At 32.4% G+C, this 16,548-nt stretch overlaps 1 non-coding gene across 1 annotated transcript; it reads right to left on the reverse strand.

Annotated features, from left to right (window-relative positions):
• Window positions 1-12,736: 12,736 nt before the first annotated feature.
• Window positions 12,737-12,841, reverse strand: LOC129487108 (small nucleolar RNA U13). Its single transcript, XR_008659230.1, has one exon. It is a non-coding gene; the product is annotated as a small nucleolar RNA U13 (small nucleolar RNA).
• Between the last annotated feature and the right edge of the window lie 3,707 nt (window positions 12,842-16,548).

Below are 16,548 nucleotides of genomic sequence, written 5' to 3' on the forward strand. Positions count from 1 at the left end.
AAATACAAATTTATAAAGACAGTTAGTATACTTTGTAGCATATTACCTCTTAAAATCCCTCTATATATACTATATTATCTATATTTTTACTACAATAATTTTGCCCACATACTCACATTCTTAGCTCCAGTCAACTTCCTATAGGCATGACAAACAGAAAAGACAGCATTTATGACTTCCATTGTAGGATAAAATGAGGTGCATTTTTCTATTTTCATAAAACTTGGATGGAAAGTAAAAGAAAATATATTCATATCCATGCTTAAACTATCACCTAAGCATGCAATGGGCTTTTCTCCCGAATTGAACCATTCTTCTATGACATAGACTAGGACCTAACAATTTCTCTATTTCTAGTTTCTAGTGCACTTGCTAAAATGTGCTTAACTGATGTTGGATGAAATACTATCCAAGTTTCCTATAATTAAATTCTAATGCTTATATGTATTCTCATAATGTCATCTCCAAGAATAAGGAAGGAATATACGAGAAACTGCTTAAACATCTCACAAGGAATTTCATCCAATACAAATTGGAACTACCAGGGCATGAGAAATTGGTTGCTGTGTCCAAAGTAAGAATTGTAGTCTTTTCCTAACATGTGTGCCTGTTTATTGGGTTTTCAGATAACATCTCTAAAAGAAAATTCCTCCTGAGGTTTGTAAAGAGTGTTTGACATATTCAAAAATCATTTATTAAAAAAAATCCCTCCTAGTCTGAAACCCTATCTAACAGTATCAAGTTAGAAAGCTGCAGCATTGAAGATAGTTATCAATAAATCAGCTGATAATTTGAGATTTAATTTTAATGCACAAGAAGAGAAGTTGACTTTAAATCCCTTTACCCCATAGCTAATTCCTTAGGCTATATAATCTGGTTATGGTAGGAAGTTGTTCTACAGTAGAAAATCTTGAACAAAATCTATCAGTTGCTCCTCAGAAGATCATCAACTAGCCTATTGACTCCCTCTTCTGCATAATTAAAATATTTTCTCAGATAACTCAGATTCAACTTCCTGGCAATATAATCACTTTTCTACCAACTACCTCTGTCTAATGTTGGTTTTAGCCTGTGGTATAATATTAATAGACTAGAAGAGACGTAAAATATATAAATATATAAATTTTTTAGACAGTGTCTTGCCTTGTCACCTAGACTGGAGTGCAGTAGCATGATCATAGCTGTCTGTAGCCTAGACCTCAAGGGCTCAAACTATCCTCCTGCCTCAGCCTCCGGAGTAGCTGGGACTACAGGTGTGCACCACCATGCCCAGCCATTAAAAATAATGGCAAAAACTGCAGTTACTTTTGCACTAACTTAATAATGTTTTTGTGCTTTTTGTAGAGATGGAGTCTCACTATGTACCCAGTCTGGTCTCAAACTCCTGGGCTCAAGCGATTTGCCCACCTTGGCCTCCCAAAGTGCTGGGATGACAGGTATGAGCCACCGTGCCTGGCCCTCTTATTTTCATTTACATACTTAGTATATAGTTTGAGAACTGTTCTCAAAAAGATTCAGTGCTGAATTTTATTTATTAAGTTAAAAAATAGCCATTGATTTCATGACAATGAAACACTAATGGAAAGACTTCAACACATTCACGTTCAGGCTTAACTCTGTGTTCACATTCTTTTCTTTCCGAATGTATCTGCATGGTTCTCTTAAGCTATCTTAAGGCTGGGATCAGTGTGAGGAAATCTGCATAAACAGATACATACCGAGCTTTAATCAGGGTTATTGGGCTTTTATAATGATTTTGATTTTGAAGTAAAATTTTCTGTGAAGAAAGTATTTAGTAGCTTAAAACACAATGACAAGATAATGGATGTTTTGGTTGATTGCTAGGTATGAGTTATCTAAAGCCACTACATTCATCTTTTCCAAAAATATTGAATCTTGCAGTGTTGTCATTTCTTAAGGAAAAAGAAACTGGAGAATTAGGGGCAGTAGGGGCTTTGAATTGGATAGGCCCTATATTCCTGATATCATCATTTATCATGTTGTCATGTTCTCTGTTACTGTTGGTATAAGTTAACTCCAATCTCTTGCAGGATCTGAAAATTATTCTGTGGTATTGATCAGTTTATCATATCAATAGAGACATAAAGGGCTTATTTACACCTCTCTGGTACATCATTAGTGAGACCAATCTTCAAGGCAGCCTTGTCTAATAGAAATATAATATGAGACACATATGTCATATTAAATTATTTAATAACTGTATTAAAAGAAAAATGTGTAATTAATTTTCATAATCTATTTTATTTAACCCAATATAGCCAAAATAGTATCTCTCCAACATTTAATCATTGACTAGGATAAGTTCTCAGACTGTTCCCAATATCTGATCTCACTCTGTATTTCAACAAAACTTTATTAATGGGCTCTGAAATTTGATTGTCATCTGATTTTTATGTGTCACAAAATATGATTCTTCTTTTGATTTTCTTCAACCACTTAAAAATGTCAAAAGCCATCCTTAGATCATGATCCGTAGAAAAGTTATGTTGGTCTCTGAGCTAACACATTAGTGGGTACATAATTCATAATATTTTTTAAAAATTATCTTGACTTAATTTAATACCAACCAGTGAAAACTGGGTTAGAATTAAAATTCAAGCTGCAGCCAAACTGAAGAATTTCATGAATTATCTTTTGATTTTTATTATAATGAATAAATGAATAAATTCCATAAAAACTTTGTTTATTCTGGAAAGTCATGTTGTCCTATTTTGTAATTTTCCTACTACTCCATTTCCGTTGTGGAATAAACTAAATGATCCTGACATTCTACATCTTTTCACACAGTGGATTTGTAGTTTATGTTTATATTCTCTCGGGAGAATATTTTAGGTGTATTCGTTATAGTCATTCTTTTTGGAAAGTTGCAATTATACACTTTAAATATACTCGTATGTTGCATTAGATGAACTGATGAATTAGATGAACTTAGAACCTGTGTTTATATTATTTATTTCGGGTAGCTCTGTTTTGCCAACATTTATTAGGTATAGAAAATATGCAAAGATATTTCTAGATAGAGATGTCAATGTTCTATGATCCAGAAAAATTAAAAACTCACCTTTTTGTGAATTCTAAATTGAAGAAAATTGTCAATATAAAAACTATGATGCTTTATAAATAAGTCTCCTTGCACCCACTTATTTAGATGTCTCTATTAATTCTCAGTCCAAACAAATGCAAGAAGTTAAACATTAAATCATGCTTTAATTTTAATTTTGAACTTTTAGAGTCAGATTTCTTTTTAAAGACTAAACTGCTTTAAAATAGTCATTAAAACATCATTTTTCTTTTTACCAACTATTTCTAGGGTTTATCAGAGTCTAATAAAATGCCATAGATTAATTAGTCATGACCTGAAGTCATAATTTAAAATATTAGAATATTATGCTAATGTATTATTACATCAAAAACACATTTAACTGAAGTCCAAATGAAATGGATTTTTCTCTATTATTAGAACTTTGGAATAATATCTTCAAAGTCAATATACAATGTGCCATTTTAAAATACCTTAAATACCACTTTATCTTTCTCTTGGGAAATTGGACATGTAATTTATTTCTGCCTACTTTATGCTATGCAGCAATTCACCTTTGTTTCATATTTGTATTGGGAAGAAATGTTAAATCATTTTTTCTTTGATTGTTCTTATTATGCTCCAAGTTTATGTTGGTCTTAGAGTTAATTTTGAATCTTCCAGCTGTACAGGTTGTTGTGATAAAACACACTTTTTAGTAACGTTTCATTTTTTCAAAACCCATTCCACACACTGCTTCACTTCTCTATGATCTTTTAGGTACACAATGATGAAAAGACCTCATGCCTTGTATTCTCTTGTTTTGCCTTAACTAAAAGGTAAAATAAGATAAATAGATCTTGACATTTGATTGTCAAATGGACTGCTCTCCATGTAAAAACAATTTAGATTAGGAGACAAATTATACAGATTTGAGTCTTGGAAACTCTACAGCTACAAATGTATGCTTAATATTGACTCATAGCAGTTCAGAAATTTTATAATAAATATATTTTGTACACTAAATGGAAGTGTTATTAGTTCTGTTGAATACAAGATTCTCCAAAGAAGACAATTAGCCTTAAGTCATTGGGCAGAAATGGTATTAACATGTATGCTAGACTCAGATAATGACAGAAATAGGGCTGCCTGAAACGGATTATTTTGCCAAAACCAGTTGACATAAGAACTTTATAATTGAAGGAGACAGGAAAAATTGTATGTGTTGTACAATTAAGTTAAAAACACTTTGAGATGTGAGTGTTCTTTCTTCTTTGCTTTCTCACTATTATTGAGTCATTCTAAGGTCAACATGAAGCTATAGTGAAACCAAATATTGGCTTACTTTACAAGAAAGAGCTTAATTTTTCTTGTAAGTAGGATGAAGTAGTTTATGGAAGGCAAATCGTCTCATTAATAAAAATGAGAAAAAATGGTATATTACAGCCATATTATAGTAAAGCTATCAGAGAGCCATGGAAGCAAGAAGGACCAAAAGAGCACTCTTCCTAAGAACAGAGAACAGAGAAGCTCTCAAAGTGCACTGAGGGTGTGAAAATGTTCCTGGGAGCATTAGCCAATTCTAGATGCAGGCTACACAAAGACAAAGCTTCTGTGTTAGGCCTAGAAAGGGCCGCTACTGAGAAATCAATAGATATTTTAATGATTATATAGGGCTGGAGTAACAAAATTGAAGACTGAAGGATCCTCACACACACCAATGTTTTTGAGAATTCTAAATTCTGAAGATTTGAAGGTTAGGAAATTAAAAGACTAAGCCAAACATTTCTAAAAGTAAAGTATATTTCCCTCTGTCTCTTTAGCCTGAGGAGGTAAGATCACACTAGATGTTCATTGAAAGACATGGAGGCCACGTCCTAGGAACTTAGCAAACCAGGAATAGTCTGAGTTGTATCAAAACTGGAGCCCAGATTTGAGCCAGTTCACTCCATGTTTTAATTAAAGGGTTCAGCCCATACTTTTTCAGCCTAGCAGAGGAAAGGACAAATTCTGTCTGGTAAGAGCTAAATGACCTTCAGCTACTAAAAATTTTAATATAAATATTCATCATTAAATGTAATATTTAGAGACATTTAAAACAAACAGGATTGGAATGATAATCAAGGGCATAAAACAGATGCTAAAAGGATACCATTAGATGATCCGGATGTTGAAGTTAACACCAAATGACTTTAAGTTATAATAACAATATTTAAAAAGCTAGAGGAAGATTAAAGAATAAATAAAAATATAGACTTAAAAAGCCTAATTGCAACAGAGAATGATAATATATAAAAATAATCAATTGGATATTCTTGAATTAAAAGGTAAACATCTGAAATTAAGACTGGTGGCTGCGTTTACCAGCAGATTAAACAGAAGAGAACGCAGGATTAGTCAACTGGAAGTAATATTAACAAAAAATATGTATGTTGAAACATAAAGAAAAAATAATAATGATCAGATAAGAAACCCGTGGAATATAATTTAAACATCCAAAATACTATTTGGAATAAGAGAGAATGATTAAGAAACAGATAAATAGCCAAAGATTTTTTAAATTACCGAAATGCTTTTAACACATTGTTTACAAACTTCAGCAAAACCTAAGCAAGATAAACATGAAGAAAATACGATTTAGGAACAGCACAATCAAACTTTTAAAAACTAAAAATAAAGAGAAAATATTAAAGCTGCTAGAAAAAAATATCTTCTTCATCTCATCTGATTCCTCACAGAAATTATGGAAGATAGAAGAAAGTGAAATGTTATCTTTGGAAACTTTAGTCTTCATTCTAAAATATTTGTTATGGAACAATTAGAAATTTGAGATAAATTTCACAAGAAAAAAGTAAGGAGTTCATCAAAATAGGACAGAAAAATAGTAAACAAATGCTTTTACATTGCCAAGTCTGACATGTACAATTTCAGTAAGGTAGGTAAAATTGAATTTATTATGAATTTTCTGAATGAAGTGATTATCAATGTCCTTAAAAGATAAAGTGAGAGATTTACACATTTCATTACCAAATACATTTTTCATAAACTCTGAAAAATGAATTTATAGATATACATTATAGTTGCATAATTTACAAAATTTTTAAAGGACTCGTGACTAATTCAAGCAAAATCATACATAGATTTAAGTCACTATCAAATTAGCATGAGTTTGTTTAATAAGAATCTCCCTTTTAGTATATATAGAAGTTAATCATTTTTATCTTTCAAAGTTTACTGGCTTTTAACTCATCCCATTTCTCTCATCAGCCTTTTCTGGTGTTCTTCATAGGTGAAATTCTCTTTGCATAGCTTGCAATGGTGGTGTCCCCTAAAGTTCTGTCCTGGGCATGTTCCATGATCATTTTCATTGCTTTTGTAGTGTTTTTCTCACAAAATTTTATGAATCATCAAAATTCTAAAAAGCCAAATAAAAACATTTCTGATTCAATTTATTCTCTTATTATTTAGATTTGGATATTTGACTACCTCATTTCTCCTTTTTGTTGTCCCACAGACACCGTAAATGTGTTTAAACTGAATTCAGATTTTTATTGCTCCTCCCTTCTTGATTCCATGGCTCTGCTGATCTTGGTTCTCTAAAATTTTTTGTCTTGATTACTGGCTCCACCATCATTGGTGTCTAATTTCTATTGAGCCTTTCTTTTTTATATCTTTTCTCATTCTTCATTGTATTGCTACTGCCTTCTTTTAACATTTCTCTGCTAGAATAAATGCATGATCTCTGACCTTTCCTATGAATCCTCCCACCATAATCCTTACCAATGTAGGATAACCACATGTATCTAATTATGGCCCTCTACTGATTAAAATTACTTAATGACTCCTCATTACATATAGGGAATAGGTCAAAATCGATAATAATGCAGACAAAGTCCTGCATTATCTATTTTTTGACTGCCTTTACTATTATACTTTCTGCTATTTCCCATGACACCCTACCATCAATGCTCTAGGGTTTCTGAATATCTTGCTGGTCCCCAAAGCAGCCATGCTATTAAATATATTACTTATTAACGTTGCCCTTTCTGCTCAACTGTGAAGTCTATTCAATTTAAGTCAATGATCACAGATACTTTTAAAAATATTTTCTAATTTTTACATTATCTCAGGTGACTGTCTCATAAATAGAAACAATTTTAAAATTTCTACTTTAAGTCAATTCAACAATTAAATTTCCATGAAGATTTTCTGTACCACTATTGCCAAAACTAGCCCCAGACATTGTGCCTGTGTATGAGTTGCTATCACATACCAAAAAGCTTTCTGTCACTGACAAATCTGTTTCTCTGTATCAAAATGATCTAAAGTTTATAGACTGTTTCTGACTCATAGTTTTTCCATCTTCAATACAATGTATAGCAGCTAGTAAATGTTTGCTGAATGTTTGAATGAATGCCAAGTTTTTTTTAGGTTTTATTGATGTGATTTATTCTAAAACATATCCAAATCCTTAATATTATAATACAGGAAATACACAATTTCATCTCTGGAAAAAGAACAAAAAGAATGAAACCAACATAATTTGAACACACTTGACCTCAGCTGTGGTTGATTAGTATTTTGCTGCACTTTGTATTTTTTAATTGAAAAATGTTCATCTTATGGGAGCTCAAAATTTAGATATTTTTATCATTTTTTGTATTGTGTACATTTCCTTGGAAATAGAATAAAATAAAAAGCGGAATGAGTTAAAGTACACATTTAAATACTTTTAGACAATAAGATTGCCATGAAAATCTGTAGATTTTTGTAGTGTTTATTTTTACAACCAAAATAACTTAAACTTTTCTTTCATTTCTTACAATGATGGTAGTTGTTAAAAATGCAAGCTTTTATGACCTACAGGTCACTCTTTTTTATTGGGTTGATGTTATCTAAACTTGATATGGTCATAGATTTCTATAGCATGAAATGTAAAGCAATAGTGTTTCTCACGTATCATTGCATTAAAGTGGACATTTTCTGAAAAGAAATAGAGTGTCTGGTATAAGGCTAACATATTATTAATACCTGTCAAATTTCTTCAGTTCTCAAATTAAAACGTGGACATTTAAAAGTGTACATTTAAAAACTGTACATGCATATGAAATAAGGCATTTCTTTTGGAAGATGATACAATCCTTGCAATATAGTTAAATAATAGAATTTAATATTAACATTTTATTTAAAAAGAAGTTACTAAACTATAAAACTATTTGGTTTATTATAAAATTAGAAATTAAAAGAAGTATAGAGAAGAAATTCCAACATACCTATGAGATGATTAGTACTGATCTTGAGTAAACTTCCTTCAGTAAGGCCGGGCGCGGTGGCTCACGCTTGTAATCCTAGCACTTTGGGAGGCCGAGGCGGGCGGATCACGAGGTCAGGAGATCAAGACCACAGTGAAACCCCGTCTCTACTAAAAATACAAAAAATTAGCTGGGTGTAGTGGCGGGCGCCTGTAGTCCCAGCTACTCTGAGAGGCTGAGGCAGGAGAATGGCGTGAACCTGGGAGGCGGAGCTCGCAGTGAGCCGAGATCGCGCCACTGCACTCCAGCCTGGGCGACAGAGCGAGACTCCGTCTCAAAAAAAAAAAAAAAAACTTCCTTCAGTCTTTCATATTTTTTTGCAAAATAAAATATATATTGATGCTTGTTCTACTCTTTAAAAATTAATATCAAAACAGGCATTTCATTTTATTAAAATACTATTTATCAGTATATTTTTAAATATTTTGGCATTTTGTCTTCAGGATTTTTACATTATATCATATTCTTAAAATGTGCTGTCAATTTTCCTGTAAAAATGTTGGTATCTTGTCAAAATTCTGGATTTATAAAATGACTTGAGAAGCTAGAGTTTTATTTTTAAAAATTATCTACAAAGGGTTGAAATTAGATTTATAATTTGAAAAGGTCTCAAGCAGAATCCTGCCATTTTTAAGATAATACATTATTGACCTACTCAGTTTTCTTCACATTACTGAGATAAAAAATTTTATACTTCTATTGTGAAATCTCGTAAATTACACTTTTTCAGAAATGTACTCTAGTTATTTTCAAAGATGTTAATATATATTATTCTCCCATAATTAGACAATATGCTTTTACATTATCATACAAACTTTCCAGTTTATCATTTTTGAGAATGAGGAAATATACCATTTTCTATTTTTCTCTCACTTTCAAAACAACTTGGCAGCATTTGTAGTATTGAACTTTCTAAAATCAGGTTTACAAATTATTTATAAATTATATTTTTGCTTTTTTGTACATATATTTACTTCAATATTTATTTTTAATTTTTCCCTTTTCTATTATTTTCTCTGTTTATTTAATTTTTTACTTTCAAACCACTTAAACTGTTAGCTAATTTTCATATATTATTATTCTTTAATTATTTCAAAATGAAATAAAAATGGAAAATATGTTTTTAAAATAAATAACACTACTTTAATTTTTATCTAAAAACTTTAATGCTTTATTATTAAAGTAAGCTATTTAGGCTATTTATTTATGAGTAAAACTGTGCCTTTTGTCTCAAAGTTTTCACATACATTTTTTCTTATTACTGTAATTTTACTTTCCTTTTTTGCATCAATAAATATTAAGATGTGAAAGAGTGTTTTAGAGGGTGTCTATGCTATGTGTTAGGTAGCGTTGGAAAAAGGGGGTTATTTCCAAGTGTTCTGTAAGCATTATTTAAACTTTGACATATATTTTTAATAACATGGTTAGAGAATGAAGCTTTTAAGTTTCCCTGTCTTATACTTAGCAATGTTTTATTTTTAGCCTCTTGAAATATCACTTTTTTTAAATTAATGAACACTTGGAAAGAAGAAGGTATCATATAATGTTTGGGAAGTTCAAAAGCAAATGTGAGTTCACTCAACTTTAATTTATTGTTCAAGTTTTCTATATTCTTTGTAATTTGATGTAACACAGGTATAGGAGATATACAATGTTTCTCACGTTTCTGTGTTTTTCTTCTCTTCTTCTATATTTAATGGGATGGGCTGTCTTCCTTTGAAATAGATTTATGACTTTTAAACTGAAAAATATTCTAGAGAAATAAAATTTATGGCCATATCATGTAGAAACAAGAGCAAGGTATATTTTCTCTTTCTCAAGTTTCTACTTTTATGTCAAGTTTTCTATATCTTTACCTCAAAGCTATAATTTCCTCATAATTTTTGTCACTTTCTTAAGACATTTCTTTCAGGGAGTTTATTGAGTTTGTCTTTTATATGTTACTTTATTTTCTGTACTGTATGTTCTGCTTCTACTATATGTTCTGCTTATCTATCAAATAACCACAAAACTGAATGGATTAAAATATCAACTATCATCACATTTGTTCATGAATCTGCGGTTTGGACAGGTCCAGGTAGGGGTAGCTTGTCTTTTTAATCATGGCTGTCTATGGAGTGCTGCAGTGGCCTGGGGCCTGGGATAGCTGGAGGGCTAAGAAATGTTTTCTTTTTGTGAAGTCTCTGGGCTGCTCCAAGTGATTTTTCTACATGGTCCATTCAAAATGGCAGTGTCAGGGCAGTAGAATATACATGGCAAGTGTTGTAGGAGTCAGGAAATGGAGGGTGCCAATCTTTAAGGATCTGGACTCAGAAACAGACGCAGCATCATTTCCACCATATTGAGTTGGTCAGGCTATCACATCGCCTGTCTAGATTCAAGAGAAGAGAAAATAAATTCCACTTATGGATAGAGGGAGTAAAAAAGCATCTATTTTAGATGCATCATCACTATTAATAATTTAGAAAGACAATTTTTCATGTCTAAATAGTTCTTCCCTAGCTTGGATTATTCCCTTGCTTGATGGCTTCTCTAAGAATTTTTGTCAGATTGTTGCTTCCATAACTGTTGGCTGCAGAACACTTTCACAGCATTGTAGTATCTTTGAATTACAAAAGCCTCCGTGTCTAAGAACATGTTGAATGTGAGATTCTTGTTGCAACAGAAGTGGGAATTAGAGGCTGAAGCCAAGGAAAAAGTCCACATATATAAGTGGTAAAAAGACATTTGGAGCTAAACTCCTTTCTCAGGACTTAAGAATTGGTTGAACAAGCTATGCTATCCCCAACGATAACCCAACACAACACAGATTTTTGTCTATAAACATAAAGGCCTGGGGAAGAAAATAAAAGGTTAAAATAGGAGTTCTTGGTAGGAGGAAAATAGGAGAGGAAGGGGACTTTCTACCATTACAGGCCAAGCAAAATGGGGTCCCATGTGAATAAATCATGGAAAACAAGATGCCCCAAAGAAAGGCTGTCATATTTTTCAACAACTGGATGTTTGGTATTTGTTTAATCTCTGCATTTACTCTAGGAATAACTTTTGAATAGTGTATTAGTCCATCCTTGCACTGCTGTAAAGAAATATCTGAGACCGGGTAATTATAGAGAAAAGAGTTTCAACTGGCCCACAGTTCTGCAGGCTGTATAGGAAGCATAGTGGCTTCTCTTTCTGGGAAGGCCTCAGAAAACTTAACAATCATGGCAGAAGCCGAAGGAGAAGCAAGCACGTTTTACATGGCCAGAGCAGAAGCGAGAAATAGAGATGGGAGGTGCACACTAAACACTTTTAAACAACCAGATCTAACAATAACTGACCAACTCACTATCATGAGAACAGCACTGAGGGGATGGTGCTAAGCCATTCATGAACACCACCCTCATGATACAATCACCTCCTACCAAGCTCTACCACCAACACTGGGGATTACAATTCAACATGAGATTTGGTAGGGACACAGAATCAAACCATATCAAATAGAGAAGAGTGCTGTAAGGAGAAAAAAAAAACTGTTTTATGTTGGCTCATCATCAAATTCATACAGTTTAATTAACTGCATATATTTGCCAATATTGATTTGAAATTAATAAAATACTTGAGTTGGCTTTTGTTGATAATAACTGTGGATCTCCATTCAAAATTTTCACAAAGAAATGTTTATGATTAGGTGACCTCAGATGAAAGAGAGACTCCTAGTAGGGTACCATTTGATGATTCAGCCACCCAGGAACATTGTGGGAGGGAATTAATTTTGGTAATGACTATTTTTAAAATTTTCTTGTTTCTTGATGGTGATAGAGATCCAAATAATGTTTAATGAGGGCTGTGCAGTTAAAGCCTTTCTGACTTAATGGGTATCATTTGAAGGAGCCTACTTAGGGTTTTACTCTAAATACTGACTAAAAATATTATGTACTTGAAAGAAAGTGGAGGAAGTGGGATTGTGTAAAATGTTGCTAATGAGTGTAGTAGTGATTTATCTTTTTATTTGATTTGATTGAAAATGGTGTCTTTGACATTGAATCTAGCAGAAATTCCACCAGTTTTCTGGTATATGGGTGATACTTTTCTTTAGCTATCTTTTCTGGCATGAACATTTTCCTCTCACATTTTCATAGTTTGTAGACAATTTTAATGGGAATTTTGGAAGCAGGATTAAGGACCTTATTGTAAGCCCATGAATCTAATCTTATGCTTTTGATTTATATTTGAGCCATATCCATTTATATTTTGGGAACAATAAATGCAAAATGAAAAATACTTGAAATCATAGTGTTTTGTTAGCCAGAAAGACACATTATGTCTTAGCTGAACCTGAGAAACATATCTTTCTAAGCTACTTATTCTTTATGGTATAAGTTGCTTCTGTATACATTTTTTTTTTCATGTTAGGTGATGTGCTGATGTTATAACAAGGTTTGAGGAAGGTACATTTCACACAGGAGTGTGAAAACCCAATCATCATGCTTATGAACTGCAAAAGTATTCCCTATACATTTTCAACTAAATATAGATGATTGATAGATGGATAGATAGATAGAGACAAAATTAAAGTTATTTTATTTATGTGGCATAAGATTTAAGATAAAATGGAAAAAACCATTTGAACAAAAGGAAGAAATTATCTGAAATTATAACTAAAGGAAAATGAACAAAGATTTTTGAGAACATGGGATAAATTTTCTGGGGTATAGCTAAGTTCACATATTTAGAATATAGAAGGCACCCCTATAGTAACTTCTTTTTAACTATATAAGATTTTAGAATCCTATTAATCATTTCTTTCAGCCATCTTCCATTCCTTATCATCCCCCTGACTCTCTCCTCAATAGCTTTAAGAAAGATAGTGGTAAAGGATGGGGAAGATTGAAACTCAAAGCTCTGTTCAGACAGAACAGAAACCAGAAGAAAAATGATGTTATGTTCTGAGTCTTGGTTTTGGTTGCCTCCAATCATTCTTCCTTTCTCTAATATGTCTCACTTTTGTACTTAAAAAAAGAACCATTAATCGAATCACATTACACCTCAACATTATTTTGTCCCTTTTGGCCATCTTTAAATAATTATACAAAATGTATGTGATATTTACCCGGTCAAGAAACCTAATAGAGGTTCTCAAACATTTGTCCAATTTTTTCTCATTGAAATGTATTACATTCTAACTTGGAAAATGATTATTCAAGTGATACTTTTTAAGAAGAGGATTATTTCAAAATATAATATTTATTTAGGGTCTACCTTTATGGGGATTTTATTTCCTTGTTATTTAATGAATTGGTTAAAATACTTCAGGAATTATCTTTTCTTATAATACCACTGTTTTAAATTTCATCTTCTGGAGATGAAATTTTTAAAAGTTTAACATTACCAAGGTAAACTAATCTTTGCAATGACTTTTTTCGTGACATTTAACAAAGTGTAGACTACAACCCACAATGTATCTGATTTGTAAGTGGCCATGACAATAGTGGTTACTTACTTCCTTCAGGCACTATTTCTGTTTTTGCTTGCTCCAAAAGGAGGTATTTTCTTTAGCTCTTCTCTGTACAATGCCACAGATCTATTGGCTAAGGAGAACCATGTGTTAAGTATTTTTGAATTTTACAAATGAGTTTTTGTCATTGACTATGGGGAAAAACAACTACTTCTTTCTCTTCTTGCTATCTTCTCTTCCTGCTCCTCCTCCTTTCTCCTCTTTCCTCCTCCTCTTCCCCTTCCTTCTTCTTTTGTTTGTGTTATTCATTTGTTTCTTACTGTGGGGATCAATGAACACTGGGGATCAGCTTACTGAATTGAATTGAATAGCTCTACTGCAGCACTTAGAGCAACCTGTGGCGGGGCCTGTAAGAATATCCAATTACTGATTTGGTACCCAGTTAAAGAATACATTTCCTAGCATCCCATTTGAATAAATGCGGGCATATGACTAGATTTTTGTCCAATAAGAAATAAGCAATACTTATGTGAATAAATTTCACAGTCTTGCCCTAAACTAGATGTGTGCCTCCCTGCCTATCATCCTCTTTCCTGTTGATAGTAATGTGGATAGAATAGTGGGAAATGGAATATATTTTTTTTCCAGGAAATAGTTCAGGAGAGCAGAGAAACAAACCAAAATAATTCTGGTTTTAAAAAGCCAGAATACTCAAATGTTGGCTTTTATCATCTCAAGCAGTGTAATATTGGAAAAGTCTCTGAAGTTCTCTGAACTTCAGTTTTCTCATTTTAAAAACATGGATAATATCATTGTGAGAATCAAATGAGGTTGTTTTTATTATAAGAATTATTGTATTGTAAGAATAAAATGAGATAATGTGTGCAAGGTACCTAGGACAGTATACAACTACAAAAAATGTTATTTCTCTTCCCTATACTTTTCTGTTTAACTCTAAGTTTATATTCTATATAGCTATTTTTTAATTATTTTTCAGTAGATGTGTGAAGCGTATTAATTAATTACAAAAGTGTAATCTCTTCTATCTAATCTGCTGTTGATTCTGTCCAGGGTATTTTTTCATCATCTCCCTCATCTTAGTTTTCATGAAGAAGAAGACTGATTGATATATATCATATATCTCTACTTAATATTTTGAACATGTGTAATTCAACTATAATAACTTCATTAATATCTTCTGATAATTCTAACATCTATGTGAGTTGAACTTGACTGTATATTTTTCTCTTCATTATAGGGCATATATTCTTGCTTCTTGAAAACTTAATAATTTTTATTAAATGCCAAACATGGTAAATTTTACCTATGTGAGTTCTGGACATTTTTGTGAATCTGTAAATATTCTTGAGTTGTGTTCATTGGATGTGGATAGGTAACTTAGAAATGATTTAATTCTCTCACATCTTGTTTTCAAGATGTGTTAGGTGGGACTGGAGCAGTGCCCATTCCAGGGATAATTATTCTCCACTACTAGGCAAGACTCTTCTATATATTCTACTCAGTGTTCCTTAAGTCATAAAGTTTTCCAGTCTGGTTGATGCAGACAGGACTATTTCTGGCCCTAGATGAGTTCTATGTCCTGTTCACTTGCAATCCTTTGAACTGTTTTTTCCCTGGGCATGAGGTAGCCCCTTCACATGCTTGTGTTGAGCAGTACTCCATTGAAAACTAGAAAGGGCCCCCCTGAGATATCCAGAATTCTCTCTGTGTGAGGGGCTCTCATCTCCAGTACTTTCTGCTATGAACACTCAATGCCTTGATCTGTATCAGCTCCAGCTCCTCAATTCATGGGCCATCAGACTCCACCTGGGTTCCCCCTCTTTCTGTCACAGCAAGGAGGCCCTCAGAGTAAGGTAGAGCACTCCTAGCATCACTTGACTTCTATCCTGTCTTTTGAAGATTACTGTTCTTTGCTGTTTGATGTTCAGCATCCTGAAAACTGTTGCTTCATATACATTATCTCTTTTTTTTATTATTTTAGGTGGGAGGGGAAATGAGTTAACTGTTACTTTATCTTGACAAGAAATAAAATTTAGGAGCAGGAAATTTGGTAAGCTAAAATATTTTCAGAACTTTCTATGCTTAATCCTCATTAATCTTTAAAAGTTTCTTGATTAAATATTATTCATTCCTCCATGTTACACATCAAGAGGCTGAGAATTTTTTTGAGGTTAAGTTACCCAGACCAGGAGCCCAGACTCTCTGAGCAAAAGTGTATTTGCTTAACCTCATGTTATTTTACTAAAGAAATACACATGATCTTAGACCCACATGTAGTCTAAAGAAAGAAGCAAGACACATAAAGTAACAGTTAAAATGTATTGCAAAAAAAAAAAAAAAAAAAAAAACTATGATGGAAGATTGTAAAAAAAACTTAATTAAGAGAACACAGAAAAAGAAGCTAACGACTTTTAGTTTGTTATTGAATAAATAATGAACTATTTAAAGAGTAAGTTATTTGTAAATGCATGGAAACTATATTTTGTATAATAAATATTTTTATACAATCTGAAAGGTAGTTTCCCAGTTACCTGTTGCTGCATAAGAAACTAACCCAAAATTTATTGGCTTAAAAAAATCAGTCATCTTATTATGCTCACAGTCTGGGCATTAGAGATTTAGATAGGATTGGACTGGGAGAGTATTCTATTTCATGAGGCATCAACATGGATCAATCAGTGGTATTCAGTTCTTAACTAAGACTAGCCTGAGGGTCAAAAAGGGCTGCCCTCATACAC

The sequence above is a fragment of the Symphalangus syndactylus genome, chromosome 7 (assembly GCF_028878055.3).
Source record: "Symphalangus syndactylus isolate Jambi chromosome 7, NHGRI_mSymSyn1-v2.1_pri, whole genome shotgun sequence".
NCBI lineage: Eukaryota > Metazoa > Chordata > Mammalia > Primates > Hylobatidae > Symphalangus > Symphalangus syndactylus.